General features: G+C 42.4%; 1 long non-coding RNA gene across 4 annotated transcripts in view; it reads left to right on the top strand.

Annotated features, from left to right (window-relative positions):
* The window catches only part of LOC139802908 (uncharacterized), a 204,112-nt gene that overhangs the window by 158,414 nt on the left and 17,717 nt on the right, over positions 1-27,981 (top strand). For all 4 annotated transcript variants that reach the window (XR_011728815.1, XR_011728813.1, XR_011728814.1 and 1 more), the window contains exons 2-3: positions 17,705-17,808; positions 19,013-19,137. This is a non-coding gene — a long non-coding RNA (uncharacterized lncRNA). The remainder of the gene's footprint in view (positions 1-17,704; positions 17,809-19,012; positions 19,138-27,981) is intronic.

Genomic DNA, 27,981 nt, shown 5'->3' with positions numbered 1-27,981 from the left:
TTCAGGTGGATCTTCAGCTGGAGAAACGCTTTCAGCTGTGGTGGAGGTCTTGGACAATGCTGTCTCTTGGAGGTAGGAGAGAGCCAAAACTAAGGACTGGTGAAGAAGAGAAAAATGACATGGGTCAGGTCTCTGAGCTGAGTCAGTATGAATTCTGTGAAGCCACGGTGATTTATGCTGTGAGAGGATGTAATGTGCTCAGGGATCATCAAATGGAGAGAGCAATATAAAAAAAAAAAATCTATGTGATGATGGTGATTACATTTCCAAAGAGGTCTGTTTGTCTCCTTATGCCCTTTTTGTTTTCTAGCATCCTGCTGGCTTTGTGTCCCATCTCTTACCCATGATTTATTTTATATCTGAGTAAATTTTCATAGAAAAGCTGTACTATCATCTGGTTACAGTACAGATAGCATAGAGAGAGATCAGATATATTGCTTGGTTTATAGGTGGTAAATGCATCTCTACCCCATATTTGTGTTTGATTTATTGCACTAAGACTGTACATACACACGGAAAGTTGCATTGCCAGAACAATCCAGGCTCACTTAACAAGATGGAGTTCTTAGAAGAATCCAGAAAGACTGTTCCCTCTGCTTGTGAGGAATATGTGGTGATCTGAAGAACTGATTGAGTAGGAAGAAGTGAACCTACCCAGCTAAATAAGAAAACTTCAGCTTTGAATCTGTTTCATCTGTATAAAAGGCACTTGGTTGGTTTCTGAGGTTCTGAAATACATAGATATATGCCCAGAATGTTGGTCCTGTTGAAGGTACAGAAAGTTATTGATTAATGTCAGTGGAGTGAAGATTCCACTTAGGTTCTTTCCCCTTCTCCTTTCCAGGCCAGACCCATATTGCAAAAACTGTTTCTTTCACCTAATCTTGTGAGTGTTAAAGCAGCTCTTGAAAGGGAGTGATCTTGTTTCCCAAATGAAAAAAGGGCAATTGAAAGCATTCAGCAATTTTTGGCTCTTAGCAAAAATATCTGACTGGACCCCGTTGTGTCACTGAAGGCATTTCAAATGCAGAGATGTAAACTGAGATTTCCAAAAGCCACTTGGGGAAGCATGTCAGTATTGTCTGAACTCAACTGGAATAAAATGCATCTCTTGAGTTCCTTTTAGAAGCTTACCTCTGCACTTTTTCTATTGTTAAGTAAAAACAAACTGTACATCTTGGGATTTGCTTATAACTATTTGTTACCTATAAAATCCATAACTGCCATAAGCTGTTACTTCTCCATCCCTTTCATAATAAAATTCTGGGAAGTAACACCTTTTAGCAACAGACAAACCTGCCTTAATAAGACAAAAGTCTTGTACTAGAAGTCCAACTTTCCATTGGCAGCACTTCTGGTTAGTGCTGGAAATTCTAAAAATCTGATTAAACATTTCTGGAATTTCTGGGAATACACTGAGATGCTGCATGGGCTGGTTCTTCATAAAGTTTTCAGCAAAATAGCTTCTGTTGGGGCTTAAAAGATCCCCTCCAAATAATCCATCTCTCTAATTTCTTCATGTGGGTCCTTACATTTCCTAAGCTCGCTCCTTTAAATGACTTATGTTCTCCTTTGCAAAATGCATAGATATAAATTAACCACATATATGAGGAAGGAATGTTCCTCTGTCCCACAAAACAGATTAGATACATTGCTACAAAATCACCCCTGGGGTAACTCCTGTGAATTCCGATGAAACACATGAATTAAGTTTATTAAAGTAGCATTTCTGATACAGATTGGAAATTGCAGTCAAATGAGGTTTTGCAATAGTAAAATGATTGTTTATTAGTGATGAGTGAATCACAAAAAGTCTGGCAATGTATGTTGATCTTAGAAAAAGAACTGAAAAAGTCTGAAATCAGACCAGGTCTCTCTGAATCTGTATGTCAGCAAAACTGCCTGGAAGTAAGTCTGTGTCAGGGCTCTCGTTCAGACATACTACTGAAACATCCAGATTTATAAGGTTGGTTATAGTCATATCTCAGCAAGTGCTGAGAAATTAGGGATGGTGAATTGAACTGGTAAATAAACAAGAACAAACTCATTCCTAAATTTTAAATGATTGTGATGTTCTGGAAGTAGTCACACAAATCTCTCAACCATGCCAAAGCTGCAGGAGGGAATACAAAAGCAGGGAAATGAAACTAGTTCCTAATTCAGACTTAATAAATAAACAATGCAAATTCTTTCCAAACTTTTTTTTCCTTCTTAAGCACTGTCAAATCACAAGTAGCTTTTGAAATGTCTCTGTAGAGAAATCAGCTTTGTGACTGGAGTAGTATGATTTTATGGCTTGTGATGCTGTCCCCTCACCATCCCCCTTATGGTAGTGGAGTTGTAGGGTGGCCCGTGTGTGTAACCAAAGAAAAAGTATTGCAAGATTTGGCAAGCTGTTGGGTCCAGCAACTCAAAGCTATGTCCAGTGTAGCTAAATCTTGTTACAAAAATTAATTTTTGGGGTACCTCACAGTACCCTACAGTAATAATCCTGAGTACAACTAGGCCTTAGCTTAATTTCTGTGGTTATCAATTTTATGGCTGCATAGGAAAACAGACAACTTGATTTACAAAAATTGCTTTTCATCTCTGTGATTCTGTGGTTCAAGAGCAGCTGTTGCCCAGTGTCCCCAGTAGGATCCATCTTTGTGCTGCTTTCAGAAAGTTCCTGAAAGGATCTTTATTTCACATGTTTTAATTCACATATAAGGCTGTAGTCTTGGTCTTCCCATATCACTCTTTAACATTTCTCCAGGAGAGGCCCATGTGGTCAATGTCATACTATAGAAGCATTTTGTTGGGAAGAAGCTCATCCAACCTTGCAGTGGGAGCAGGAGGGAGAGAGAAACTTTCAATAGATGGGTGCTCTGTGTGCTGCTGGTGTACAGAAGGGATATCTCAGCAACAGTAAGACCTAATCCAAATATGCTGCCATTCTACATGTCCCTCTTTTGTACCTCCCAAGGATGCTGAAGTCTGGAGTCAACAACCCAGACACACTAGATCCCCTGAGATCAGGACTCCCCAGATCCTTCTATACTGTTGTTCAAGACCTGGCATAATAAACTGCAATTATTATTATTATTGTATCATATATTTAGGCAAATATATGATACCCCACCCTTCCAGTCTGGACAGACCTTCTCCTCCCTGGAGAGGTGTTAGCAGGTTCTCTTTGTGCTCTGGCACATGAGAGGATCTTACCTGGCAGCACAGAGAGACATTTGTTTTCCTAGAGCTAAGCAAGGACAGCTAGTAAGCTCCTCGAATAAGTGTTAAAACAAATTATTTCAATGAAATACTAATCTTTTGAATCAAAGAGAGTCTCTGGAGCCTCAGGGACATTTTGTACCTTGGGAAGAAAAGTGTGTATCTATGGAAATACATCTTCTAAAGCAGTGATTTCCAGCAATGGGAACAGGAGGGCAAAGTCTTGCACTGAATCACAGCCCAGAGAGCTGTATGAGCACCCTGGTGGGTTTTTCAGTGGATGAAGCCAAGAGACAACTTGAAGCTTAACAAGAGAATATACAGCCAAGCAGAGAGTTTTCTTTTTTTCATCTGCATCTTTCTTCAGCACCAGGAAATACATTTAAGTATTTGCTTTGTAGGAAATAAATCCATTCTTTGCTCCTATCTTCATTTAGCCTGAAAAGAAGTCAAGTTCAAAGTTATTCAACTGCTGGTATGTAAAGCTGCAGTTCCTTCACTGGAATCCAAAATTTAAGGTACCCAGAAGGCACAAAGGGACTTCTTGGACAAACTGCATGAGTCAGTTTGCAGGCTGGAGTCTTGGTCTTCCCGTGACAAGCATTAGTCAGTGTTCCTGGCATGTGGCAGTGGAGAGAGAGAGAGCCTGAACCTCGAGGGTCTCCTGTGAGTTGGATGGCTCCCACCATCCCTTCTGGAGGTGGCTGCAGTTCAGCAGTGTGCAAAACGATCCCTCTGCAGAGGTCACAGAGCAGTTCTTGTCTGCTGAGCAGGAGCTGGGGTCTGCTGGGCTGAAAAGTGCTCCGCAAACATCCCTTATTATTCTTGATTAAAGGAACTATATATAGATCCTTTCAGGATCGACAGGGTTGCATTACCAGGCGGACAACAGAAATCACAGATTTATCAGAATTCAACGGAAGTCAAGAGAACACACTGTCTAAGGCAACAAGGCAGTTCAGACAGCTCTGCAGCAGCCTAAACACATGACAGACTCAAGCAGCTCCCACCGCTGCCAACACAACTGCTGGCGGGGGCTGCCAAGAAGCCAGATGCTGCTGCTGGAAAAATATCTTCCAGAGTTTGGCATCAAGATCCTGTGATTACCATCCAAATGGGAGGAGGTGGAGTGGTAGAATGTAAGTTTAGTATTTAGCACCCCAGACTTGTGCAGCAGCCTTTGAAGGCAGACGAAAAAAGTTCAAGCAAAATATTTTTGCTAAAAATATGTTCAGAGAAATGAACTTTTTTTAATAGCAGAAAACCAAACTATTATTAAAACAACGCAAAATATCTTATGTCTGTATCAATTAAATGAGTAAAACCAAAGAGGACTGTGGATTTTTTACTTGAGTAGATTTTGTTAAGGAATAGTTTTATAAAGGTCAGAGCCTGAGCTCTTTGTCTCTCGTGTTGTTGCTAATGGAAAGTTCCACTGCAGATAGCATCACAGCAACTCCCCTACCCAAGACAAATAGAGATGGGTCGGAGCATTCCCACGTAAGTTTGGGAAGGGTTGAATTTAGATCAAAAGTCTGCAGCTAGCTTTTCTCTCCTTGACAGAGGCCAAATACCTCAATGCAAAGTGACCCAGGGTTTAGGGGAAAGTTGAGTCCCAAACCACCCAAGCCTGGTGCTAAATCTTAGAGCTTAAACCTATGTTTGAAGGTCATACAATAGAGGAATGGGCCACTTCTTTGAGAACTTTGAGGCTGCTCCTGAATCTCCTCCTTTCTAGCAACTGTGGATGATACTTTCATAACCTGTAACTATAAAAGGATTTGAAGTCATCCCCTCTGTCAGGTGAGGTCTCTCCCCAGCTTGGCTGCCTTGCTGAGGCTCATGGATATGGACTCCATGGACATGGTCATTATGAGTGCTCAGCACATTGAGAAAAGCAGGGGAGGCCCTGGCTGCTCCTCTGGCTGACTACAGTCACCTCTTGTCTCTAGTTTTACAGTTCAATACCTGTGTTAGTTCTGCTCCATGACTGGGAATCCTATTATTATTACTACGGTAATAGTAGTAATAATAATAACAGCCCGAGTGGGAACTCAGAAACTTACAGCTAGAAAGTTACCAGGTGAAGGCTCTTTTATTTTACTTGCATTTTTCATTGCTTATTTTTGTGACAGATCCATATTTCAACAAACATTATCTCCTTGTTTGTTATAGTATCTTGGAAGAGAGTAAAAAAAAGCCATTAATCATGATCTCCTGTACTCCTGTACTCTGCTTTCTGATGATGTCAGGTTGTTTTGGAGGGGAGGTGGGCAGGGAAATAGAGAGCATCTGTTCCCTCACTTGGGAACTCCCCCAGGAATGCTGATCAGTGCCTTTTCCTTCGGGGAGGTTTGGGAAAAGGAGAAACTGGTTGCAAACCCACAGCTGTCCTTGAGGATTCAGGCTGCATTATCCCTGGCCAGTGTCATGCTTCTGGGCACAGCTTAAGTCCCAGCTGGCTTGGCTGCTGGTGGTTGTCTCATTTAAGGCAACAAGGATCTCAAGTAACTCCAAAACCTAGTGTGATTTTCCAGCAGCTTTTTGACAGAGTGGACCATGAGAGCTGATAAATTCAGCTGTTGATTTTACAGCAACAATATAACATAATCCACAAGTGCCCCACTTCTCCTTTAAGGTCACTAGTTACTCATCCACATCTGGCTGGTGTTTCAGTCCTCACCAGGTTCTGTTTGGACCTCACCAGGTTCTGTTTCATAAAGCTGTTTGACTTGGAAAAGGAAGAAGTGGGGGTGTTTTTAGGTGAAATGACTGATACTCAACTCAGCTGCCCCATAGTCCATCCTGGAGCTTTCCCAGGTCTCAGCCAGGCTGAGAGTTTTGATAGCAATGATCTCAGAGCTTAACCAGTGTAGAATGGTGGAGAGCACTGCTTTTAAAAAGTAGAAGACATGGGTGGCATCTTATCCCATTGATTCACCACCACTCGCCCACACATGCTATAGCTTGGGTATGGTGTTGACCCTGGCAGTGCTGATAGTCCCAGGTGGACAGACCATCTGGACACGACTTTTTACTTCACACAGGAAAGAAATTTTGTCTGATCCCATTAATAGAGAGGATTTTTTTTTTTTATTTTTTATTTTTTCCTGATATAAAATGTAATTTATTATCCGTTTCTGCATTATCACCTTTCTAGATGTCCCATGTCACTCAGCTGTGTGTGTTCAGAAGCAAGGGTGCCCTCCCAAGCTCAGGCTCAGGTTTCTAGCTTTAACTCCTTCTCTTCCATAAATGTTATTTCAGCATCTTCAGTAATAGTTATGTTTATTCCATTTCAGAATCCAGTGTAAATTAAAATAATTTGTTCTTCAGATCATCCTGAAATCCTTGATGCTGATTCAATTCAACTGATCATCTTAACAGAGGCACCCGGAGCTCCCTTCATTATGGAGCCTCTCCTTCTCTTACTTTTTATCTGGTGCTCACGTAAAATGCTACATATTTCTATTAGGGCAACCAATTTTTATAACAGCTACTGGAAATGTAATTTGATTGTTTCACAAAGAAAGGCTTAATCAGCTAGATTATTTTACAAAAAAATAGCCAGGTTTTCTAGGACTTTTAATAGGTTTTCAGTTGCATTTTGGGAAAGAAAATATGGGGGAATAAGCCTTTGCAGTGATTAACTAGCCACCTGCCTCTCCAGGGAGTTCCCTCCACATCCACTTCTGGAGGCTGTTGTGCTCTCTATGCCTTTTCCAGCCATGCAGGACATCTGGATACCGTATGTGAGACTTTCTCTCGGTACCTGTATGTGTTGAAGAATCTTAGCTGTAAATGTACTTGTCTGCAGTCTATTTCATTAGGAGGCAAGATGTCTCTTGAAATAGGTTCTGAAGTTAAGATGCTGTAAGATTTGGGTGGTTTCAGTGTTAGCATATTCTGTCTGCTTTGCAGATGTGCCATAGCCAAACTCTTTCCTGGTCAGTGCTGTAGCACGAGTCCATGGATTCTGAGTGTCTGAGACCTAGGTTTTGAGCTGCCTTTGCACATTAACATCTTCATGTGTTACCTATGACTCTGTGGACACGGTTGAGTTACTGTGAGTTTAACTTAGCATCTCAGCTACTTGTCAGTTTTTGCCCATGCTTTCTTTTCCCCTGAAGTAAAAGTACATGAGGTTTTGTTCTTAGAGTAACAGACATCTCTAAGGTGTTGCAAATTGAATTTACACAAATTGGGTTTATCTCACTGCAACTTCCCTATGTACCATACCTCTTGTAAGATTTCATACTTTGATGGACCCACCAGACAGTACAGGAGACGTGAATGGAAAAGTCATGCATGATGGATGACACAGGCCTTTTAGCCTCAGTGTTGCCTGATTTAACCTTTGCTGAGGAGGTGGCCAGTACCCTCAAGAGTCTCACTACATGTAATTTTCTCCCTTTCCTTCAAGGATGGCTCATGGATGATGCTGTCCCTAAGACTGTGCTAGCCTTTGAAAACTCCTGTGGTCTCATTTCTAACTCTTGAGTTAAGTAATATAATTCATGCTGGAATTAACCCATTGCCACTCATGGCAATCACTTTTTGTTAAAGATGATCTTACAGACAGGAACAGATTTCAGGAACTGTTGGTTACTTCTTTGTGTCTGTATGTTGGTATTTGGTTGTCAGGAGAAACAACTGAAGCTCACCTTCCTGGGATGCTCTATTTTTCATAGATCTGTCTGAGAAAAATACCTTTATCTATATCCAGAACTGACTTTGTTTGGTTTCTGAATATCATACAGAGACTTGGGCTGCAACACATAAGCCTTTAAAGTACACATACCAAGCATTTAAGGCAGTTATAGGTTTTTTTCCTGGGAAGCACAACTCTACTCATTAGATGCAAGTCACCTAGACTGAAAAGCCACTGGTCATCCCCTCAGGACATCAGCTTCACTCTGGCAGCTCCAATTACCTCAGCAGAATAGTATCACCCATAACAACCTAAGTAAATCAGGAAGTCACCAAACAAGGGAAGTAATTACAGCTTCTTTCAGTACTGAAAAAGCAACCTGTTCTTTTATGACCCGTCAAAACTATGTGTTTGCCTCTAGTGGTTAAAAGCAAGGGTGTGCAATTTGGGAATTATCCATCTATGAAGGTTCCTTAGTAATTGGCAAGTTGTGAAAGATTTTCAGTTCTGCAGTTTAGAGGTGGTGAGCATGAGATTAATTTAATTTTCTTTTAGATTAGCCTTTATGGGACAGTTCAAAATCAAAGAATGACATTTTCAAATGGTGAAGCCACATTTCACCAATTTGACTTAAAAATTATTTCCTGAACTGCCTTCTCACTTCATTTATGATTTGATTTAGCCACACTGTAAACCAGAATGTCAATTAGTCACTGTAGCTGTATCAAGCATTCAGATTTCAAAAAATATTTAGCCCTTTCAGAAAAAGGTCTAACATGTTACTCAACCCTAATAGTAGCATTATCAGTTTACGCAACTCACTCTTGTTTTTCAGTTTCATTTCAACACACCCAATCATTTGATTCAGATTCAACTGATTTTAGGAAAAAAAAAAATTGTTTGTAATAAGTCAAAGTGTATTTTTAGAAAACCATTTTCAGATGTTCAGGTTACAGGCACGTGTCTGGTTTAATGAAGGGAGCTCCTGTAAATCTGAGTGTGAACTATTTATTCTTTTTTGAAATAAAAAGTTTGGTCACACAGGGTACTTAGCGCTGTGCTTAGACTGAGCATATGACTAATCTGGCTGAAATCAGTGAGATGACTCAAATTACTTAAAATTATGTGCATCCCTGCCCCAGAGCCAAGATACAGAACATTTAATAGTGGGGGAACATTTTTCACCTAAATTACAGTTCATTAAGTATTTTATCTGGAAGACTTTTTAAAAATAAGAATAACAAATATATTAGAATATTGCTCTCAACCTTCTGTATAGAGGGGGCTTAAAGATCAAGTGTCTGCATCTTAATTTTCATTTACAAGTTCAAGAATTAGAAAATCATGTTATATTGTTCTGTATTTATTCAATACCTGTGTGTCACATTGTCAATGTCCTTTCTGTCATATAATCTACTTGACAAAGGTAGCTTATTTTTTCTGTTACTGAACTATCTGCAAATCTCTGCCTTTCCACAGGTGTGTTTGTTACTGATGAACCCAATGGCTGTATCTCCAGTAGGCTGTGACCAAGCACTGAACTGTGGAGACATGTTCCCTAGATGAGGCAGCTGATGTCCCTGAGAATCAACTAAAACCTCAGAAGGTGCCTCCATGCTTAGATCTGCACCTTCCCAAAAAATCATCCTTGTTTCCAACATGCCAAAACCTTCCTACTGATGGAAAATTTGCAGGAGGTTTTGTATATATCAGTCACCACTTGAAATGTTTCGAGTGCTGTCCATTAAACTGGGCACAAAGGTTCCTCAACTAAGACTGAGGGCAACATTTGCTTGGAGCAGCAGTGCTGGCTGCTAATGAAAATTTGCAGAGAAAAGGAAAATGATAGCACCCTTTGTTGCCAAGTTGTTTCCAAAGACTGCAATCCTCTGTGCTCCCTGCACACTCCTCTCTGCTGGCTTTTTCCCAGACATGCTGTATGTTCACTGATTCATCTTCTCCACTGCTGAGACACCTAAACATTTCCAGAGGAAGTCAAGAAACCAGGTCAGCAGAGTGGAAGTAACCAAGGAAAAAAACACATATTCTTGTATTGGGAATAAAGTCAGAAAAAAAATATGAATACAGTAAAGTGAAGTTTAAAAAGAAAACATCCAAAGAGCAGCTTTGAAAAGGGATGTCCTACAGCCACAGCATATGCAGTGTCTAACATCCCAACAACTCAAAGAAAAAAGTAAAGCTAATGGTACAGGCTCTGAAATTCCTGTGTCTGAGCTATTTTTTATTCACTCACCATTGCAGAAAAAAATAGTAGTGGTCTAATTACTTTTGTACCTTAAATTACTGGAGAGCAACACAGTGTGGTACACCAGCTAAGGTGCCATGGAAAAGATGTCAAAATATCCTCTGGTAGAAAGCAAGTTGTTGTCCTTCTTGTTGTGTGCTTGTCCCTCAAGAGCCTGAACAGAGGCCACCATTCCAACCTTGTTTCCCTATGCTGGTCTGCAGGACTTCCAAGGGAATATCTGCAGTCCTGCATAGACCATTTTGACCAGCAGAAACCTACTGAACTGATGAGGGAGAGTTTCTTTTTTGTTGCCTTCCATTACTTCATACTCTTGACCCTTTCCCTGTTCATTTCCAGATTTTGTTTTTCAAAGTAGCTGCCCATACAGCTGGTGATATGTGGTTCTTGATCACACTGAAAGCCTCCTGATCTCAAAACATGGACATTTCAGGTCAAAAATATTTCAGACCTAACTTCACAAGTGTTTACTGGTTCCTTCAGGACTATGTTACATTCTGCACCACAGGTAGCTTGATCCTGCCACCAGCATCCTGTCTAACCTGGGAGGCTGCAGGCATGGCAAACAAACTACACAGACTGATTTCTCTCTCACCCTCACAGCTCAAGCCAACTGGGAATGTAGACTACAATGAGCAAGGAAAGTTGGGGAAATGGCTGACAAATGCAGAAAAAAAGAAAAGAAAGGAAGGTGTGGAAAGCAGGAGAGAAGAAAGCAAACAAAATACTCAACATGTAGATGTGGGTCAGGCCTCACAAAATGGTAAGTGACCTTCCCCTTGGTAGAGAATAAGAGCTTGGATCTTTGGTCTCTGGGTGGAGATAATCTGCAGTAATTGTTTGGCAGAGGCACTAGATGGTTACAAAAGTTAAAACTCACTATCAGAACCATCTGAGGAGGTTGGTTCAGCCCACTGCAGGGTATGGTGCCAGTGAAGAAATAATGATTCATGTCTAGATTCAGATGTGGAAAGCAAATATAAGCATCCACAATGCCTTCCCCCAAAATTTGAAGAGTGTTTGGCCCCAAGGACTGGTTTTTACTCTATGAAGGTAAACTTAGTCCTCTAGAGGGCATGGTTACACTGATTATATATTTAATAATTAACCAGTAACTTTGGCTATCAGTTCACTTATAGTGGTGTAAATAGTAGTAAACAGACTGACACAGGTAGAGGTTCATTGTCTTAAGGCCTCGTTGTAAGGTTTTGCAGATAAGCTCTCTACTTGGGGAGGCATATTCTGTGTGGGCTAGAAGGTTTGGATTTGATCATTGAGGAAGCTTTTCAAGAGGTAGCTGTAATTCTTTCCTTGCTACCAAAATCTAGTGTGGCAATCAGTAGATCTGTTTTTTACATATATTTATGCTTCTGCTGTGATTAATTCCAGCATCTCTCGGTCACGGCTTGGGCCATCTGAGTAGCAGCATAATGCACAGTCCATCCTTCTCAGAAAGCATGGCAGCTCCAGGCAGTAGGTGGCAACTATCTGTGTTTGGGCAGTCTGGTAGTTGAACTCCTTCAGCCAAATTACCTTGTGCTTTTTCCTGGTGTGCAGAGCAGGGGTTTGAATCCAGGACCTCCTAATGCTTAGGAAGATGCTACACTAGCTGAACAAAAAATCCACCTTCACCACTGAGTCAGCACAACTAGTGCAAAGTCCTTTTAATCTGAAAGTCACTTCTTTGTAGAGTTTACACAAGGTTCACTTGTCTGTAATGCAAACACCTGCATTTTATTCGATTTTACAATATTTAAATCCCCTTATAAAATAAACACTTGCTGGAACGTTACCCGTGCTGTATGCCCAAGATCTGATGAATTTAAAAGTTACTTTCTTAGATTCACTGGAGAAAGAGAAGGACTGGAAATAGCCATCAGCTAATGCTACAAATAGAGAAGGATCTGTCTATTTTCTTTTGTGGCATCTGAGTACCTTTGACATGCATAACATGTTACGGTTTCTTTCTTGGGTCATTCATAGTGCCAAACCAGCACTTAGGAACTAAGCAGTGTGTTAATCTGCACTAATTATCATCACTGAGCTGTGCTACACAATATCTTGTTCCTTTTCTGTCTTGGAAGTCATTCTCAGTCATTACATCCTCCTGGCATGTGATGATTTTGGTCCTACATTTTCTCAATTTGCTCATAAAAAACCCCCATGTTACTTTTTTTTTTTTTTTTTTTTTTTTTAAAGTGCTTTCTCATGCCTGAGGAAGTTCTTACTAGTTCTTACTAGTTGAAAAGGTATCTAATGGCTTGTGGGTGGACCAGAGTCTTTGCACTAAATCTACGTTTTCCATTTCAACAACAGCTGGGCTGCCCCTTCCCTTGGGCTAGAAACATCAGCCAAAGCCAATATGGTTTGTTGCCTCACACAACTTTGTCATTATGGGTATGCAAGAAGAATACAGTCTAGAAGAGAGTTTAGTCCCAGAAATTTGCTGCTGATCTGATGATCTGACCTAAAAAGGGATGAAGGTGTTCTGAATAGTACTGCACATCTGTCTTTTACTGCCAAAAAGTCACATGCTGTAGGTCAGGTTTGTGAAATGGCTAAAAACACACTTGGTCCTAAAAAATTCAGGCTGGATTAGAACTAACAGGATGCATCCAGCGAAAGTCTCATTCCTTGTTTTGGGATGAGAGCCAGGCAAAACCCTCCTTCAAAACAGAAAACATAATATAATTTTCTGTTCTCCTTTGCCTTCTCTCTTTACCTTCATTTTCAGTAAATAACTTGGATTTCATAGCAACAGGGATTTCCTGTGAGAAACAAGCTAGTGCAACTCATAGAATCATAGAATCATAGAATTAGCCGGGTTGGAAGGGACCTCAGAGATCATCTAGTCCAACCCTTGACCCACCGGAGCAGTTGCTAGACCATGGCACTGAGTGCCACATCCAGTCTTTTTTTAAACGTCTCCAGGGACGGAGAATCTACCACCTCACCGGGCAGTCCATTCCATAGCCTAATCACCCTCTCTGTGAAGAAATTCTTTCTAATATCTAACCTAAACCTCCCCTGGCACAACTTAAGACTGTGTCCTCTTGTCTTGTTGAAGGTCGTCTGTGAAAAGAGTCCAGCTCCCACCTCACTACAGCCTCCTTTCAGGTAGTTGTAGACAGCAATGAGGTCTCCCCTGAGCCTCCTCTTCTCCAGGCTGAACAGCCCCAGCTCTCTCAGCCTCTCCTCATAGGGCCTGTGCTCGAGTCCCTTCACCAGCCTGGTTGCCCTCCTTTGGACCTGTTCCAGGACCTCTACATCCTTCTTAAACTGAGGGGCCCAGAACTGGACACAGTACTCGAGGTGTGGCCTAACCAGCACTGAGTACAGGGGCAGAATCACCTCCCTGGACCTGCTGGTGACGCTGTTTCTGATACAGGCCAGGATGCCATTGGCCTTCTTGGCCACCTGGGCACACTGCTGGCTCATGTTCAGCTTCTTGTCAATGCAGACTCCCAGGTCCCTTTCTGCCTGGCTGCTCTCCAGCCACTCTGTCCCCAGCCTGTAGCGCTGCATGGGGTTGTTGTGGCCAAAGTGCAGGACCCGGCACTTGGCCTTGTTGAACCTCATCCCGTTGGAATCGGCCCAGCTCTCTAGTCTGTCCAGGTCCCTCTGCAGAGCCCTCCTGCCTTCGAGTTGGTCTACACTTCCCCCCAGCTTGGTGTCATCTGCGAACTTGCTGATGATGGACTCAATCCCTTCGTCTAAGTCATCGATAAAGATATTAAACAGAACTGGGCCCAACACTGATCCCTGGGGGACACCGCTGGTGACCGGCCGCCAACTGGATGCAGCCCCGTTCACCACCACCCTCTGGGCCCAGCCCTCCAGCCAGTTCCTAACCCAGCACAGGGTGCTCCTGTCCAAGCTGTGGGCTGACAGCTTTTTCAGAAGAATGCTGTGGGGGACGGTGTCAAAGGCTTTGCTGAAGTCCAAACTCTTCAGCTGATTTCTGTGCTCAGCCTGTTTCTCTCTCCATATCCACTTGCTGTGTTTTCTTTCTTCAGAACTTCTTTTTTACAGAAGATTTTGAGGCAGGTGTGTTCTGTGTTTACACCACAGATCCCTGGCCTTAGGCACCTCAACTCTTTTAACAACGTGCTGTTAACAGCATTAAAAATAACAATAGCAACCAAGAAAGAGCAAATTCTGAAGCTGCAGTTACATGGCCAGAATTACTCCCCTTAGCTCATTTGCAGCTGCTCCAGATACCTACGTGTTCTTCTGTAGCCTGTGGTGTAAACATCCCTTGACACTTCTGTGGGCTGGATGTACTTGCATCATTTTCTGCAGCATACATGGAAATGCAGCATGAAGGCCATGAGAGAGGGAGGAAGAGGCTGGAACAGTATTTGAAGCCAGTTGGCTTCAAAGCTGGACATGCCTTCTCAGCTCATTCTCACTGCAACCATTTCATTCTAATTCATCCATATCAACCATTTTTAGGACTTTTCATCATTTCACTCTTGCTGTCATGCTGAAGAAGGCTTTGGCCATACTTCATTATGCTTGGCTGGTGTCAGCAAAGGAGTCAGTGACGTTTTTATCCAAGTCTGTCTCCTTACCACAGTGCAGACAGCCAAGCACTGTTGGCCCCAATGGATATTGCTCAGCAGATCTTTGTCAGACTTGTTCAAACAAGATATGTTACCACTGACCTAACAGCTAAAAGTTCATGCCTCTGACTCCAGGATATGTCTTGTCTTGGTGTCATTGGTTCATTGACATAATTAGTTATTGTAAGATTATCACATTAAAGGGGATTTTTTGTTGTTTGTTTTAAAATGGCATTCTTCTTGCTATCAGATGCTGGATAGGTAGTTTATTATTTTGCTTTCTATTCCAGTGTCGGTTTGGGTTTGTGAAAATGAGGGAATCTATGCCTTGAGCAGAGCCAACTGCTTTACAAATGTCCCCAAGCCTTTGCCAGTTTAATTCTTTGCTGCCTAATGCAGCTCAGACTTCTTTTAAGTGAAAGGTGCCAATCATGCAGAATTATGCAGTGGTTTTGAACAAAGCCAACTCACCTGTTTGCTGGAGACTTGAATCAGACCACCAAACTCGTTTTCACTTATGCCTAGAAATGAGCCAAACCCACAGAGTCCAGATCCAAATCTGGCTTCAGGATCCCATGGTCTGATTCTGGTGGACTCTGTGGCTTTTTAACACCCTGAGGAGATCAGATTGCATCTGCAGATTAGACCTCCAAGACATGACAGAAAATTCAGCGCTGGTTCAGAGCCATCACAGGGTATAGCCTAACCATCTTTTCACTCTCTAGACAAGCAAATTCACGTATTGTGGTCTGATATACTTTTGATGACTTCTGGAGTTTTACTTCTCATTTCCTCAGTTCCCATATCCATACAAGAGCCTAGATCAAGTCAAGCATTGCACATCATAACTGATGGTGGTCCATCATATTTCCACTGTGCTTTCTTTACATGTAGAGCAGCATGTACTTTGGATCTGACATCTGAAATAGCTCGTTTTCTTCATATTTCTTCACTGAGTTCCATGGAGCTGGCTGTGCTGGGACTGCAAGGAAGAAGGTTAAATTCCATCAAGCCTTTTTTGAAAGAAAATTTAAGAACTAGCATTTGCTGTGAGAATTGGTAGGCAGGCCCGTGCATCTCATTTGCACCCTCTGGATCTCAAGTTCAAATCTAACAGAATGAACAAATCTTTTCATCTTTTCAAGATGGAGGCACTACATATTGTCCAGTCCAGTGCGTGAAAATATTTCATGGCATATCCTGAGAATCAAGATCCTGTAATCCTTGTAGAAATACCACACAAGAATGTAGAGCTTTTAACATGGGGGCTGTCTTAAAGTTTGCAGTCTAAACGCTTCTGTGATTCTTTGTAAGGTATTGGCAACCAGACACGTAGCATAGCCTTGTGCCATCCTGTAAAAAATTAATTTCTGAAATGGAGGGTACACATGGAGGTTCCCTGGGAACAAAGGTTAGGCATGTGGCTAAAGGTCTGTGGAACTGTAGTATTTCTGAGTTGAAATTATTATTGCTATGTTTTTAAATTTCTTTTCAGGTTCCTAATTACAAACAGCCAAACCAAACTAGCTTGAAGCCCTAAGCCTCTCTGTCCATCCACAGCCTAACAGCAATGCCAAGCAGTATTCTGTTACACTACTTAGTGCAAATTATTTTCTATCCCTTCAATGTATTTTTAGTTTTAAATAATACTTTTTCTTTTCATTTTGTTTTTGCTTCTTTCTCCTTCAGTGACTTTACCTCCCTTGCCATCACAGATCAAGGGCTAATTTTTTTCAGGTCAGTTTGTGGGAATTTAGGTAAATAAATGGGTATTCCCATAAATCATGTATTTTCAGAGGTCAGTGAAAGTCCATATATTTCCATTGCCCCTGGAGAGATTTTTAGCCTTAGCTTCTTGATAAATCAATTAAATCTCCTTTTGCTGACAGAAGTGAGAACAGCACTATTTGCTGACTCCTTGCATGCACATTCTGCGTGGGGCTGAGACTGGCTGCCTTAATTGCATTCCCAAAGAGTCCATTCTGAATACTTTGACTTGATCCAGTTCCCAGTGACTTGGGTGGCAGCTGGAGCTGTGGAAGGAGCAAATACCAGTGTGAAGGAAATCAGCAGACACTGAGGCACTCGGTTCAGCAGCAGGTTTGGGTTCTTCTCTGTGTTCCACATCCCTGGGGCTCCCGTGGGCAGACGTATGCCCAGTCTCCTTCAGCCTTTACACGTGCATATGGCACAGATCCTCTCCCAGCCTCTCTCCTTTCCAAACACCAATAATTTTTATGAGAGGAGAAGCTATTTTTGCATGAAGTTGAAAAGACCTGAGTGCAGAATAAGGACAGAGAGTTTGAAGCAAGGCGTGCTGTCTCCAAATGAGTTAAAAAAAACACAGATGTAGAAACAGGTGTTCAGGATATGTCTTTCCCACCTTACATCCCTGTCCAAGCTAATCCACATCTGAGGACACAAAATACTGAAAGTATTCCTCCTTCTCCCAATACAACTGCATTCATTCTTCCATCCCACAGCTTTCAGCACCAGGCATACTCCATCCACACAGAGCATAACTTGCATACCTCCTCAACCACAAACACACATCCTACTCATAGTCTTCCATGCTTGCAAGTGCAGAGCAAGTGGAGAATATTATACTTCACTTAGATATTGGCTGTTGCTCCAAGGTATGTGTGTAAAGCAGGAGAGCCTCTTCTTCTTTGCATGTTCTTTTCAGTCACAGAAGTCAGGATTGTGCTTCCTCTTCTTTAAAAATAAGCTGTGAAATAGAGGCTGAAACTGTGATTAGAGACTTTTTCAGTTACATAGAAGTGAGTATCACCCTAGGGTGGAAAAAAACCTGTCTGATCCTATGTAGATCTAGTGGCTGTGCTCACTGAATTAAGAGTTCTTCTACGATAAAATGCAAGTCACAATGTTCAGTGTACACCATCTGACATGTTTGGATTCTTATTCCTGATCAGAGTGTTTTGAATTAAAACTAATAATAGTAACGTTGATTTTTTTTTTTTTTTTTTTTTTTTTTTTTTTTTTTTTGCTCAGTTCCTGGCAAACAGACACTCAGGTGTGTGTTGCAGCATAAATATAAAGGTCAATTCTTTGCGGTCTCAAGATATTGTAAAGTAGGAATCAAAAGCTCACACCAGGTAAGGGAATGGTAACTTTCACAATGCTGAGAGTGGTAGAAGGTTCACTAGGCCCCAAAGACTATCCTTTCATTATCATTGTATTGTTAGCATGTGTACTAAAGTCTCTAGAGAGGGGCTAATGAGATGGCTGATGCCTCTTCTAACCTCTGCATTGCAATGGCAGCGTTGCCTCTGACCTTCAAGTTACCTAAGGCTCTTCTTGCTCACTGCTCCCTGGCTGCAGCCTGGTTGTTGCATAGATTTGCAATATTTATGGCTATAGTATATACCGGAAAAAACCTTTTTGGGCCCAGGCCCCATGGGATTGCTGTCTGCCTGTTGTGCCAGGACTTTTCACTTGTTCACAGGACACAGCATGTGCTGTCAGCCACTTTCATTCCAATTAACCAAGCGCATGGTCCGGCATTTTATCTGTTGCCTCAGGCCTTTTTATCTCTCTGCCCATCCATGTGGCCTTTCTTTAGTTCACACCTCAGGATCTGCATAGGTGTTAGATTATCTCAAATAACATGGCTGATGTAACGATAAGATAAAAAATAAATGCAGGAAATGTAGGCTTGTAGGTTACAAACTACTGGAAAGTCAGGAAATCAGAAAATTGCACTGATGATACAAAGCCCTAAATGTCTGCAAGTCTGGAACCACTCAAATTCAGCCTTGAGTCCCCTTCTGCACTAAGAGATGAGCCATTTGTACCTTGCTGGATAAGATAGTGAAGAAAATTATATTTCTGTTCTGAGTCACATTTCTGCAGTTCTGTGTGATATAACAGAAGCCCCTTAACATAGGGGTGGGAGAGTTCTGCTGCAGTCCCACGTCTATCATGGCCCCCCACCTTCATCATGCTGTCTCTCCAAAAGGCTCATCTGCAGCTCTCACTTTGGTCCTCACCAGGTCTGACAGGGTACCAAGTTCAAAAAAGGAGGAAATAGAATTAACTTGGTGTCTGTTGAAATACTATTCTTGAGTTTGCCTGGCTGCCAGAGGTAGAGGTGGCCAGCAGAGGCAGAAGGGCTGCAGGTTTTGGGCTTCGGCAGCTTTTTAATCCTCATTGACTGACACTTTGCTGGAAGCTCTGAAGCAGTTCACCCGTGGTCATCCATCCTCTTGGCATCCAGCACAGCTGCTGAGGTGTCTGAAACTGGGCTGGAATTCTGCAGCCAGAGCGTCTCACCATTAATTTTACTATTTCACCCTGCAGATCTGACCTCCTTAAGAGTGATTTGATGTTTCTTTAAGCAACACCCCATCTCTATGAAGAAATGCCAACAGAGGAGAAGTTTCAAGCTTGCTATTTTTAAGCTGTTGGAACAGTATGGACATAATGTAAGTCACTGGATCAGCCAAGAGGGTGTTTGTCAGTCAGTGACTCAGTCTTCGGATCAGACAGATGCAAGCCCATATAAACAGGTTCAGCCCCAAAGTCATGATAATAAATAATTTATTTTTGTACATTTCAAAACACCAGGTACCGTAAAGTGAGTGTTTTTTTTTTTGGAAGCAGGAGTTACTGGTCAGCTGCAATTGCTTCCTGCACCAGCAATAACATGTTCTGAATGAGTGAAGGGAGACTCTCCCCACCATTCTGCCAGAGTCTACTGGGTTCTTGGTTGAAGGCTGCTGAGTCTTAGCAAATCACTCTGCAGTAAATTAACAGACTGTTTGGAGGGACGTGGAATCATCAGGTTTACACTCCATCACTCGAAGCACTAGAGATGGAGTCAGCCAGGTGGGCAATCTGGAGAAATTTGACTTTTAAAGTGAGATTTTTTGCCATCATTATGGGATTGCTGAGTCACACACAGCAAATGGATAATGTCCTGGGACATTTTTTAAAGATAATTTTAGGTGATGTGAACTGCCAAGTAAAACTGGGGAAAGAAATCTGTGGCAAGACACATAGATGAGACACAGAAACATGGAAGCTTAACAGTGAATACTCTTATGGACACTACTTCATGCAGTCTTCTGATGGATCCAGGTACCACTATACTTGCAAAGGAGATGAGGCAGACTAACCAGGAGTCACCCTAAAATTCTGTTGCCTGCAGTTTGGATGCATGGTGCCTTGAGATCTTTTCTGTGCTGTCAGAGGATGCCTATAGGTGTCTGAGCAGATCTCATGGTGATATCAAAGAAGACTTCTTATCCAGGCCTGCTTTGGGCAGATCCATGGCCCAAACCTTTGCTTGCCTGGGACAATGTTCTCCAACCCAGCATGAAATGTGAAGGCTGCAGAGTTCAGGGCTTGAGGAATGTGTCAGAAGGAAAGTTCTTGAGCAAAGGTGAGAATCTTATCTCCAGTCACCTTGTAAAGAGTGGCTGCATGGGGTGGGAATACTGAAATATTCAAGGTGAGGAGGACAGCAGCTTGCACTAGGGAGCTCCAAGAATAGTCTGTTATGCTGCAGGGCCAAAGAGGCTAAGAAGAGACTGACTGAATCTGCAGACAGGTGAGTTTGATGTGAATGGAGCAGACTGATCTGTGATATTCTAGCGTTCAGATCAGATGGTCATGGAGTATCTGAGATCCCCAATGGTCTCACTCAAACATCTTAATGTTTTGTTCATAGGCTGGCTGCCTGCACTCTAAGTGAAATCCAAAATAGGAGCAAAATATATGCACAGAAATGCTGATAAGGTTTCAAAATCTTTTAAATGTTCTGTGTAAGTTGCATTTAAAATTTAATTAATCAGTAAGTGGGATATGATCTTGCTAGGAAAAAGGAAGAATAAAGCATGCAGGATCATAAGCAGCATATTCCAAGATACGTTGTCAACCAGGCTTCTTACCCATGCGCTTAGCTTTGAAGATGAAAAACACAAACTGCCATGCAAAGCTTTAGGCCAGATCACTGCTTAATGTGGTCATTTAGGAAGACTTACAAATAGGTATTTATTTTTAAGGTCCTCTAATTATGCATGTATTGTATTTGTCTACAAAAGGAGAAAGTACAAACTGCTTTTCTTACCCAGCTCCCAGGGTAACTTGGCAGATGTCTGCTGCATCTCTGGATGTAAACCTGGGGTCATGCATGCACTTATTTGCAGGAGCCTGGTTCACATATTTATATTTATAAATTGAGATACTGATCTGGCTGCATTTATAGATCAAATGCAGTAAGTTTACTAAAAAGAAGTGAAAAGCTTCTTGTAGATGCTAACTCAGAATGGGGTCTACAAGTCAAAGCTGCTTAGGCATTTATTAGGAGCAGTAATAAAAGTCCATCATGTTGATAAGGAGAGAGGTGACTTGTCTTCCCTGTATAACCTACAGTTATTTGTGAAAGTAACTATATAGAGCTGGTGGGTAAGAAGGAGCACTTTTTAATAGTCATCACTCCCTTGGGTACAACTACACTTCCAACACCTGCAATGGCCAGGGAGTACCTCTGCCAACTAAAACACCTCTCTTGTGAAGAATAGCTAATACTTTAGGATAACTATTAAAATAACTAATGCTTCTTGAAAAGTGGAGGATTAGGTTAATACGTCCTAGAATAAAGCCTCCCAAATGTGTTGGGTTTTTTTTTTGAGACTTCTTAAAGATGTGGAATGGAAGAGACCACTGCTTTCACTCAAGGTCCTTTATCAACAGGGCAGGAGGGCAGTTGATTGTTGGGGCCCTGAAAAAGAAATAGCAGGTACAATCACTGACAAATACTCTTACAAGACAGGCTCTGAGGCTGGAGGCTGCAAACTATCAAAATAGACCTTGTCAGTCTATGCAAGCTGGTAAATAAAGAAGAGGTTCTTCCACATAAATCTTTGGAGTTGATCCTCACAAAGAGTGCTTTCAGCCCAAGCTCCTACTTCAGTATGCTACAGCTGGGGGAGAGCACAGTGAGTTTTATTTATGTGTCCAGCAGCAATTCATGACAGGCATCATCTCATCTCAAGGGTCTGACATATACATGCATCGTTGTCCAATACACAAATCTTGAATCTAAAAGTTTAATAAGGTCTTCATTTGATTTCTTAATGTTTTTCACAGAAAGTGAACATTTTTCCTGGCACAGAGGGGACTGTGAGCTCTTTTATCTGCACCCCATAAAGGGCTGAGATGCCTCTTTGAGCTTGGCCAATAATTTGAAAGTAATCCAGATTTTGTTTTTCCTTCAGGTTTAAATGAAAAGTGAATGTTTTAAGTGGAGGAGTAAGAAGTACATTGAATTTGGAAATATGACCGCAGCAGAGCTGTGGAAAAAATATCAGGAGTTATTAAAATCTTTAAAACTCAATTGTTGAGAAATTAGGCACATAGCTTTAAAATGATGTCTTGGCAATGCTGAGTGAGCAACCCTTCCCATCATATGTTACATTAAAGTTCTGCCATAAGCCCAATCTTAGCTGACCAGGAGTGTCCCCCTGGTCACCAAACCCACCAAATGACCATAGTGCAGTGTATCCAGGTGTTGCTCATGGAGAGGACTTGGTGCTTGATTCTAATTTACTGGAAGCAAAGGTGAACTTCTGCCATGCACATCATTTAGGAGTAGGTCATAGTCCTTGGAAAGGGAGACCACTGAAGGAGATGATCTTTCTCTACCATGATACTGCAAGTATCCTAAGATAAGCAGCTTTGAGTTTCTTAAGGCTGAGCTGCTTCTCTCACGCTGGAGGAACAGAAGAACATCTGGTCTTAGCTACTGTTTTTCAACTGGATCATCTTGTGCCTCACTAAAATGAATGAGAAACACATGCAAGCTGTATTTTCAGAAAGTTGTATTTCATTGATGCAACTGAAGTAGTGATTTTCACATGCAATTAGATACACAGATGTAGACAAGCAGCAATTTACACACACACTGCACTTCCAATGAGGCCCTACATACGTTCCCATATGCTTTACACATGCAAAATATGCACATGGTGAGGAGGCATGGGAAAGTATTTACATGTGCAATTGTATCTTCCCACAGCAATGCCTGGGAATTAGAAAGGACTAACTTAGACAATATTTTGGATGCAAAATCTGATGACACTTTCAATTCTGTTCTGCAGGCCTCACTATAAATAATGCTAATTATTAATTATTATCTGCCTATGACAGCATTTCACCAGGCACTTTGTAGACAGGACAGAGACTTGGAGCTCAAACCTTGTGTTGTTCTGTTTTCAAAAGGTGTTTTGGAACAGACATCAATGGCCAAAACTCTTCAGGCTGTACACAGGTGACTCCCAGACACTGATGAAGAATGAATAACTGAAGGGCAACATGGTACAGCTGAAGGGAAACATTCAGGAGATAGAGGTCAGGGTCATAAAAAATGTAAGATATATTTTATTTATTTATTAACAATATCACAACTTGCATCCTTTTTGAAAAAATACAGGAATGTTTTCCTTACTAAAAAGATAATAAGCAAAGTTCTGCTTTCTGAAACGTTCTACTTCCTCAAAAGCAGAGTGAGACTTTGGCAGAAAACAAGTGGCTGGGGACTTATCTTGGCCCTTAGAAGCATGTCCTCTCCTGAAAGGCCCCTCATCGGCCATTGATGGTACAATGCACCCCCAGGAAAATGGGTTTTTTGCTATTTTGTTATTCAATACAAATAATTTGCTCTTTCAAAAACAAATGTGGAGCAGATCTGTAAGAACCACTGACCCCTTCCCCCTCCAGACCTAATGGCATTAAAATATTTGTGGGTTTTTTTTTTCAGAGAGCACAGCATATGCTGATAATGAGCTACCATGGAGCAGTACAGTGAACCTTCTGATCCTACTGTAAGTCTTTACTATTGAGTGGGATGGTTTGTGGCATGATAACATGTTGTGTTTTGAACTGTGTAAAGATTCCCAGCAGCCATGACTGCCCATGGTTGCCACAGTGTGCTGTAGAAACACAAAAGCAGGCAGGGAGGTAACAATGAGGACCTTGAAGAGTAAGATTCTGGACAGCAATAAGAGCTCATGATCATCTTCTCAAAGCTGAGAGAAGAACATGACATGGGCTGGCTTGGAGAGGGCCCTTGGAGAGGAGCCAGCAAAAACCTTAGGAGAGGGTCAGGGATGGGTGAGGGAAGGGTCTTGGGAACAAGCAGAGTGTGAGGGTAATGGCAGCTGGGCTGGAAGGTCATGAGCCACAGCCACCTGAGTTTCCAACAGCTGAATGCTGAGATGTGCAAGGCCTTACATCTGAGATGCCCCACTCCAGTCCTGGCTGAGAACTTACCACAGACTTCTGCTCATCTTTCAAACCAAATCATTTCTGTGACCCCTTCAGTCCTTGTTTCTATTAACAGGCCAAACAAGTTCTAATTGCTAACATACTAAAGAAGTAGAAAAGTTAGTTTATAGACTGGAAAAAAGGGGAAGGAAAAGAAAAACAAAACCCAAGTTATTTCCACAATGTTTGCATTCCCATGTCTTAGCCACAGTATTCCCAGCCTGGGGATTATGGTGCATCTGAAAACCAACCGCAATGCAGAAGGACCTTCCAACCTTGTAAGGAAAGCAAAGCTGAGAGGGAAACTTGGGGAGGGGAATGGGGCTGTGCTGTGCGTCCTGCCTCACACCCCTCTCTCCTGCAGCCCCAGCTTGGCTCTTGCTCTGCAGGTGACCCAGGAAGGCAGCACATGTGACAGAAAGGGGTATCTGTAGAACTCAGTTGTTTAAGGGGGTTTAATCCCTTTTAGCAGCTTGAAATAGCCACAGTATGTGTAAGGGCTGGTCCTGTGTCCCTCTGCTTAAAATAAAGCCAGTCCTGGTGCTGTGAAGATTACCAAAGTGAGGAGGGCAGGGACTGGAGGGTTGTCCTGTGCCCTGGTGGTGGGTCATACCTGGAGAGAGGTGACCAGAGGCACTTGTGGTATTTTGTAGGATATGCATGTGTGGAGCGTTGATGATACGTTTTCCTGGACTATGTATCAGATATTGAAAGGATTAGTGCATTTAGTTGCCATAACCCTGTATAGTTACAAACAGCAAAGGTTGCAACAGCACCTACATGCTCATCATCCACACAAAATTCTTCATTATTAATAGCATATATCTATTCCACAGCCTGTTTTATCTGCAACAAATAAATTACATAATGGCTTTATGGCTTGGATGTTCCACTGCATATCCAGTGAATCTAGAGACTGGATTTAAACATTACGTCAGCTGCTGGATTATGATCTGATGCTGCAAGACTTGAAGTCACATTTCTGCTAATTAGAAAGTCATTACTGCCCTTGTGGATGAACTGCCCTAGTGTTTCAGGATCAAGGTGAGAGGCAATGAGGTGTAAGAGTTGTCTCCAAAGTGATTCCTTCCTTGAATGGTACCAATACTGTTTGTAAATCATAAAACACCTGATAGTCTACGTTCAGAGAGTCCGGCTCAAGGAAAATGTGTTGAATACTAGCTAGCAGGCACCTGCAAAAAATCTCTAGCCTTGTTGGCTCCTCACAGGCTGAGCTCTTGGTTGCTGTGGATAATTTCAGAAAAGTGGTGGCAGCAGCAATGAACCAGGCTGGTCTGTCCAGGAGATGCTCATCTAACTCCTTGTTGTTCCAAAAGGTAGCCACGTGCAAAGAAGTATTTTCTAAGCAATACATTTTTTCTATTCAGGAGTAGAGACTTTCTGGGAAAACTTCCCAAATTAAATAGAAAACTGATTCCTTTGAGCCATCTAATCATGGCTGACATGACAAATGGTGAGGTGGCTACGTGGAGCCATCGATGCCTGTTCTCTCTGCTCAGGGTGTTCAGCTCTTCTTTATGAAATGACTGGGGTTACTGTGTGCCTCTAAAACCTCCACCTGAGCCAGGGAACAGGGAGAGACTCTTAGTTGGCTGGAAACAGCATAATTTTGTCAAAACCAGCCAAGAGGTAGCAGGGTGCATCATCTGGGAGGCTGGGCAGCTGTGTTCTCCTGAGTTTTTCTGTGGCTTATTTTAAAATTGCATTACACAGGTTTTCATTTCAGGATTCCAGTGCGTCTCCCTTGTGGTTTTGGATCTAACAGCATGCAGTGCTTCAGAGAGCAGAGTATCAGTGCAAGCACTCTGCACCATCATCTAAAGCCGGGTCAAGCCTGGTTTCTGTGAAGGCTACAGATCTGGTGGCTGAGTCACTGTATATCTCCAGTGCAGGAGACAGTCACTCCTGAACAGGCAGTTAAAACTTATCCCAATTTGAGGGGAAGAGAACAAAGCCCTAGAAATAACTGAGATTTTCAAGAAGCCACGACTCCTAAAATTGGGGCTAGCTCGGGTGTTCTTTGGACACCGAATTAATGTAACCAGGCTCTCAGAAGAGAGCCCAGATCTGAATTTTTCTGGTGTAACTGGAGTTTCACAAATCCATCCTGTGATGGAGTTTCACAGGTCCACAGGTTTCCTCCAGCATCACCATGTTCCTGTCAGCACTGCCACTGCATTGCATCTGTAGGGACATCTGGATGTCAGGTGGCCCTGCTGAAAGCCAGACGGGGACTCTGAGTGTTTTTTGGGATGCATGGTGTAACTGGGAGCCTGGCTTCTGCATTTCCAGGGTAAATGTGTGCAGACACACACTGAACAGTGCAGTGTGTGCATCTCAAGGCCGGTGCATCTTGGGTGTTACAGACTCTCAGTCTGGGTGCCAGACAGCAGATTTGCTGTTTTCACTCATGTTTCCATCCCAGGCACTTGTAGCTAATTGCACACAGCCCAATTCCCTTTGGGACTCCCCATTAGGAAATACAATAACTCTGACCTCCCAGTTCACATCTCATGGTGCTGTGAAGCACCATAGCTCTGCAGGTTTTGTTTAGGTGAGGGTGGTCCTGCCTCTGCCATTTCTCCTGCTGAAGAGCAGCATTTGGAGAAAGTTGATGTGAGAGCCACTACCAGCTTATATATCCCTGCAGTCTGTTTTCCACCACAGTTTTCTCTCCAGGCATGATGATAGCAGTAGTCACTGAGTTAACCAGACTTTGGCCCTGACAATGCTCAAAGCAAATGCCAGGAGCTACTTCCCAGGTAGTGGGTCCATTTCAGGTGATGGAGTTCCTTTGCTCTCCAACGGTTTTGTCAGCATCTCAGTATTATTAAAATGTTATTCTTAAAGTCAATTTCATTTTCTTTTTACTTTATAGAGTGTTGCTAAAGACCTTTTCCAAGGATAAAATGAGGATTCATTCCAGGTTTGCAGTCATATCAACAGTAAGTTTGTGATTTATTTCTAAGGTGCTTGTGTAATTGCCAGTAATCCCCATACACACCTCCCATTCACACTGAGTTTTCCTGTAGCTACTGAGTCTTCCCGGAGAGGAAAAGGAGGAGGACTGGGTGGCTCACTAAACCCCTGTGCAAAAGAATGAGCTTCTCTAATGAATCCAGCCTCTGTAAAGACACAATGTCCCAAAAGCTGTAAGACCTTATTGTAAACGTGAACGATTCAGCTTTTTAAACTGGAAATTTCTGTCAAGTTTTGCCAACAGCATCATACTGATGTTCTTCCATTTTTTCTATTTTGGTCAAAGTGTTGATGCATTTGTTTTGCCATTATGGCTTCTGTCATCTGCGTAGGCAACCAGCATGTTGCCTATGCAAGACAGGGTTTGGCCAGAGCTTACAGCCCTAAGAGGTACATATTGCTTCTTAAATATTTGGATATTTGAATCCAACACGTGCTGATACTGGGAAATATTTGGAGCAGTGGTTATGTTTCAGAATTATGAAACTCTGCCTTTGGTACCAGGTTTAAGTTTAGCATCTTTGCCACACAGTGATGGGATGAGCTTTGACATCCTACGGAGAGATTTGGATATCTTTGCAGGATTGTAGTATTACTCCACAACCTGACCCTGGGTGTATCTGTACGTTACAGAGAGGGGATGTCCAGGGTACCTGGAAGAGATGGGAGGGACTGGTTGGTAGCCCATTAGAGCAACCAGATGGTCACCAACCCCGTTTGTAGGAGGTAACCCAGCCTGGAGTGGAAAGCTGGATCTGGTAAGTGGATGGTTCTGCCTGCTGACCTGGGTGCCAGCCAGTGGCCACCCCATGTGCAGAGCAGCTCAGGGCAGCCTTTGAACTCTGTCTGAAGCACTGGCCTCTAGCATAAATGAGAGCAGCCTGGAGACTGTTCTAAATTACAGGAGTGCTCTTGCCCTAGAGGCAGGCACACATCTGGACGGGCTCCCATCGGGGGAGCAGTGCTGGAGGGTTTTTTTGGCTCTGTCTCACAGTTGGACT

Source organism: Heliangelus exortis, chromosome 15, assembly GCF_036169615.1.
Source record: "Heliangelus exortis chromosome 15, bHelExo1.hap1, whole genome shotgun sequence".
Taxonomy (NCBI): domain Eukaryota; kingdom Metazoa; phylum Chordata; class Aves; order Apodiformes; family Trochilidae; genus Heliangelus; species Heliangelus exortis.
This window is presented reverse-complemented; position numbering and strand designations above follow the sequence as displayed.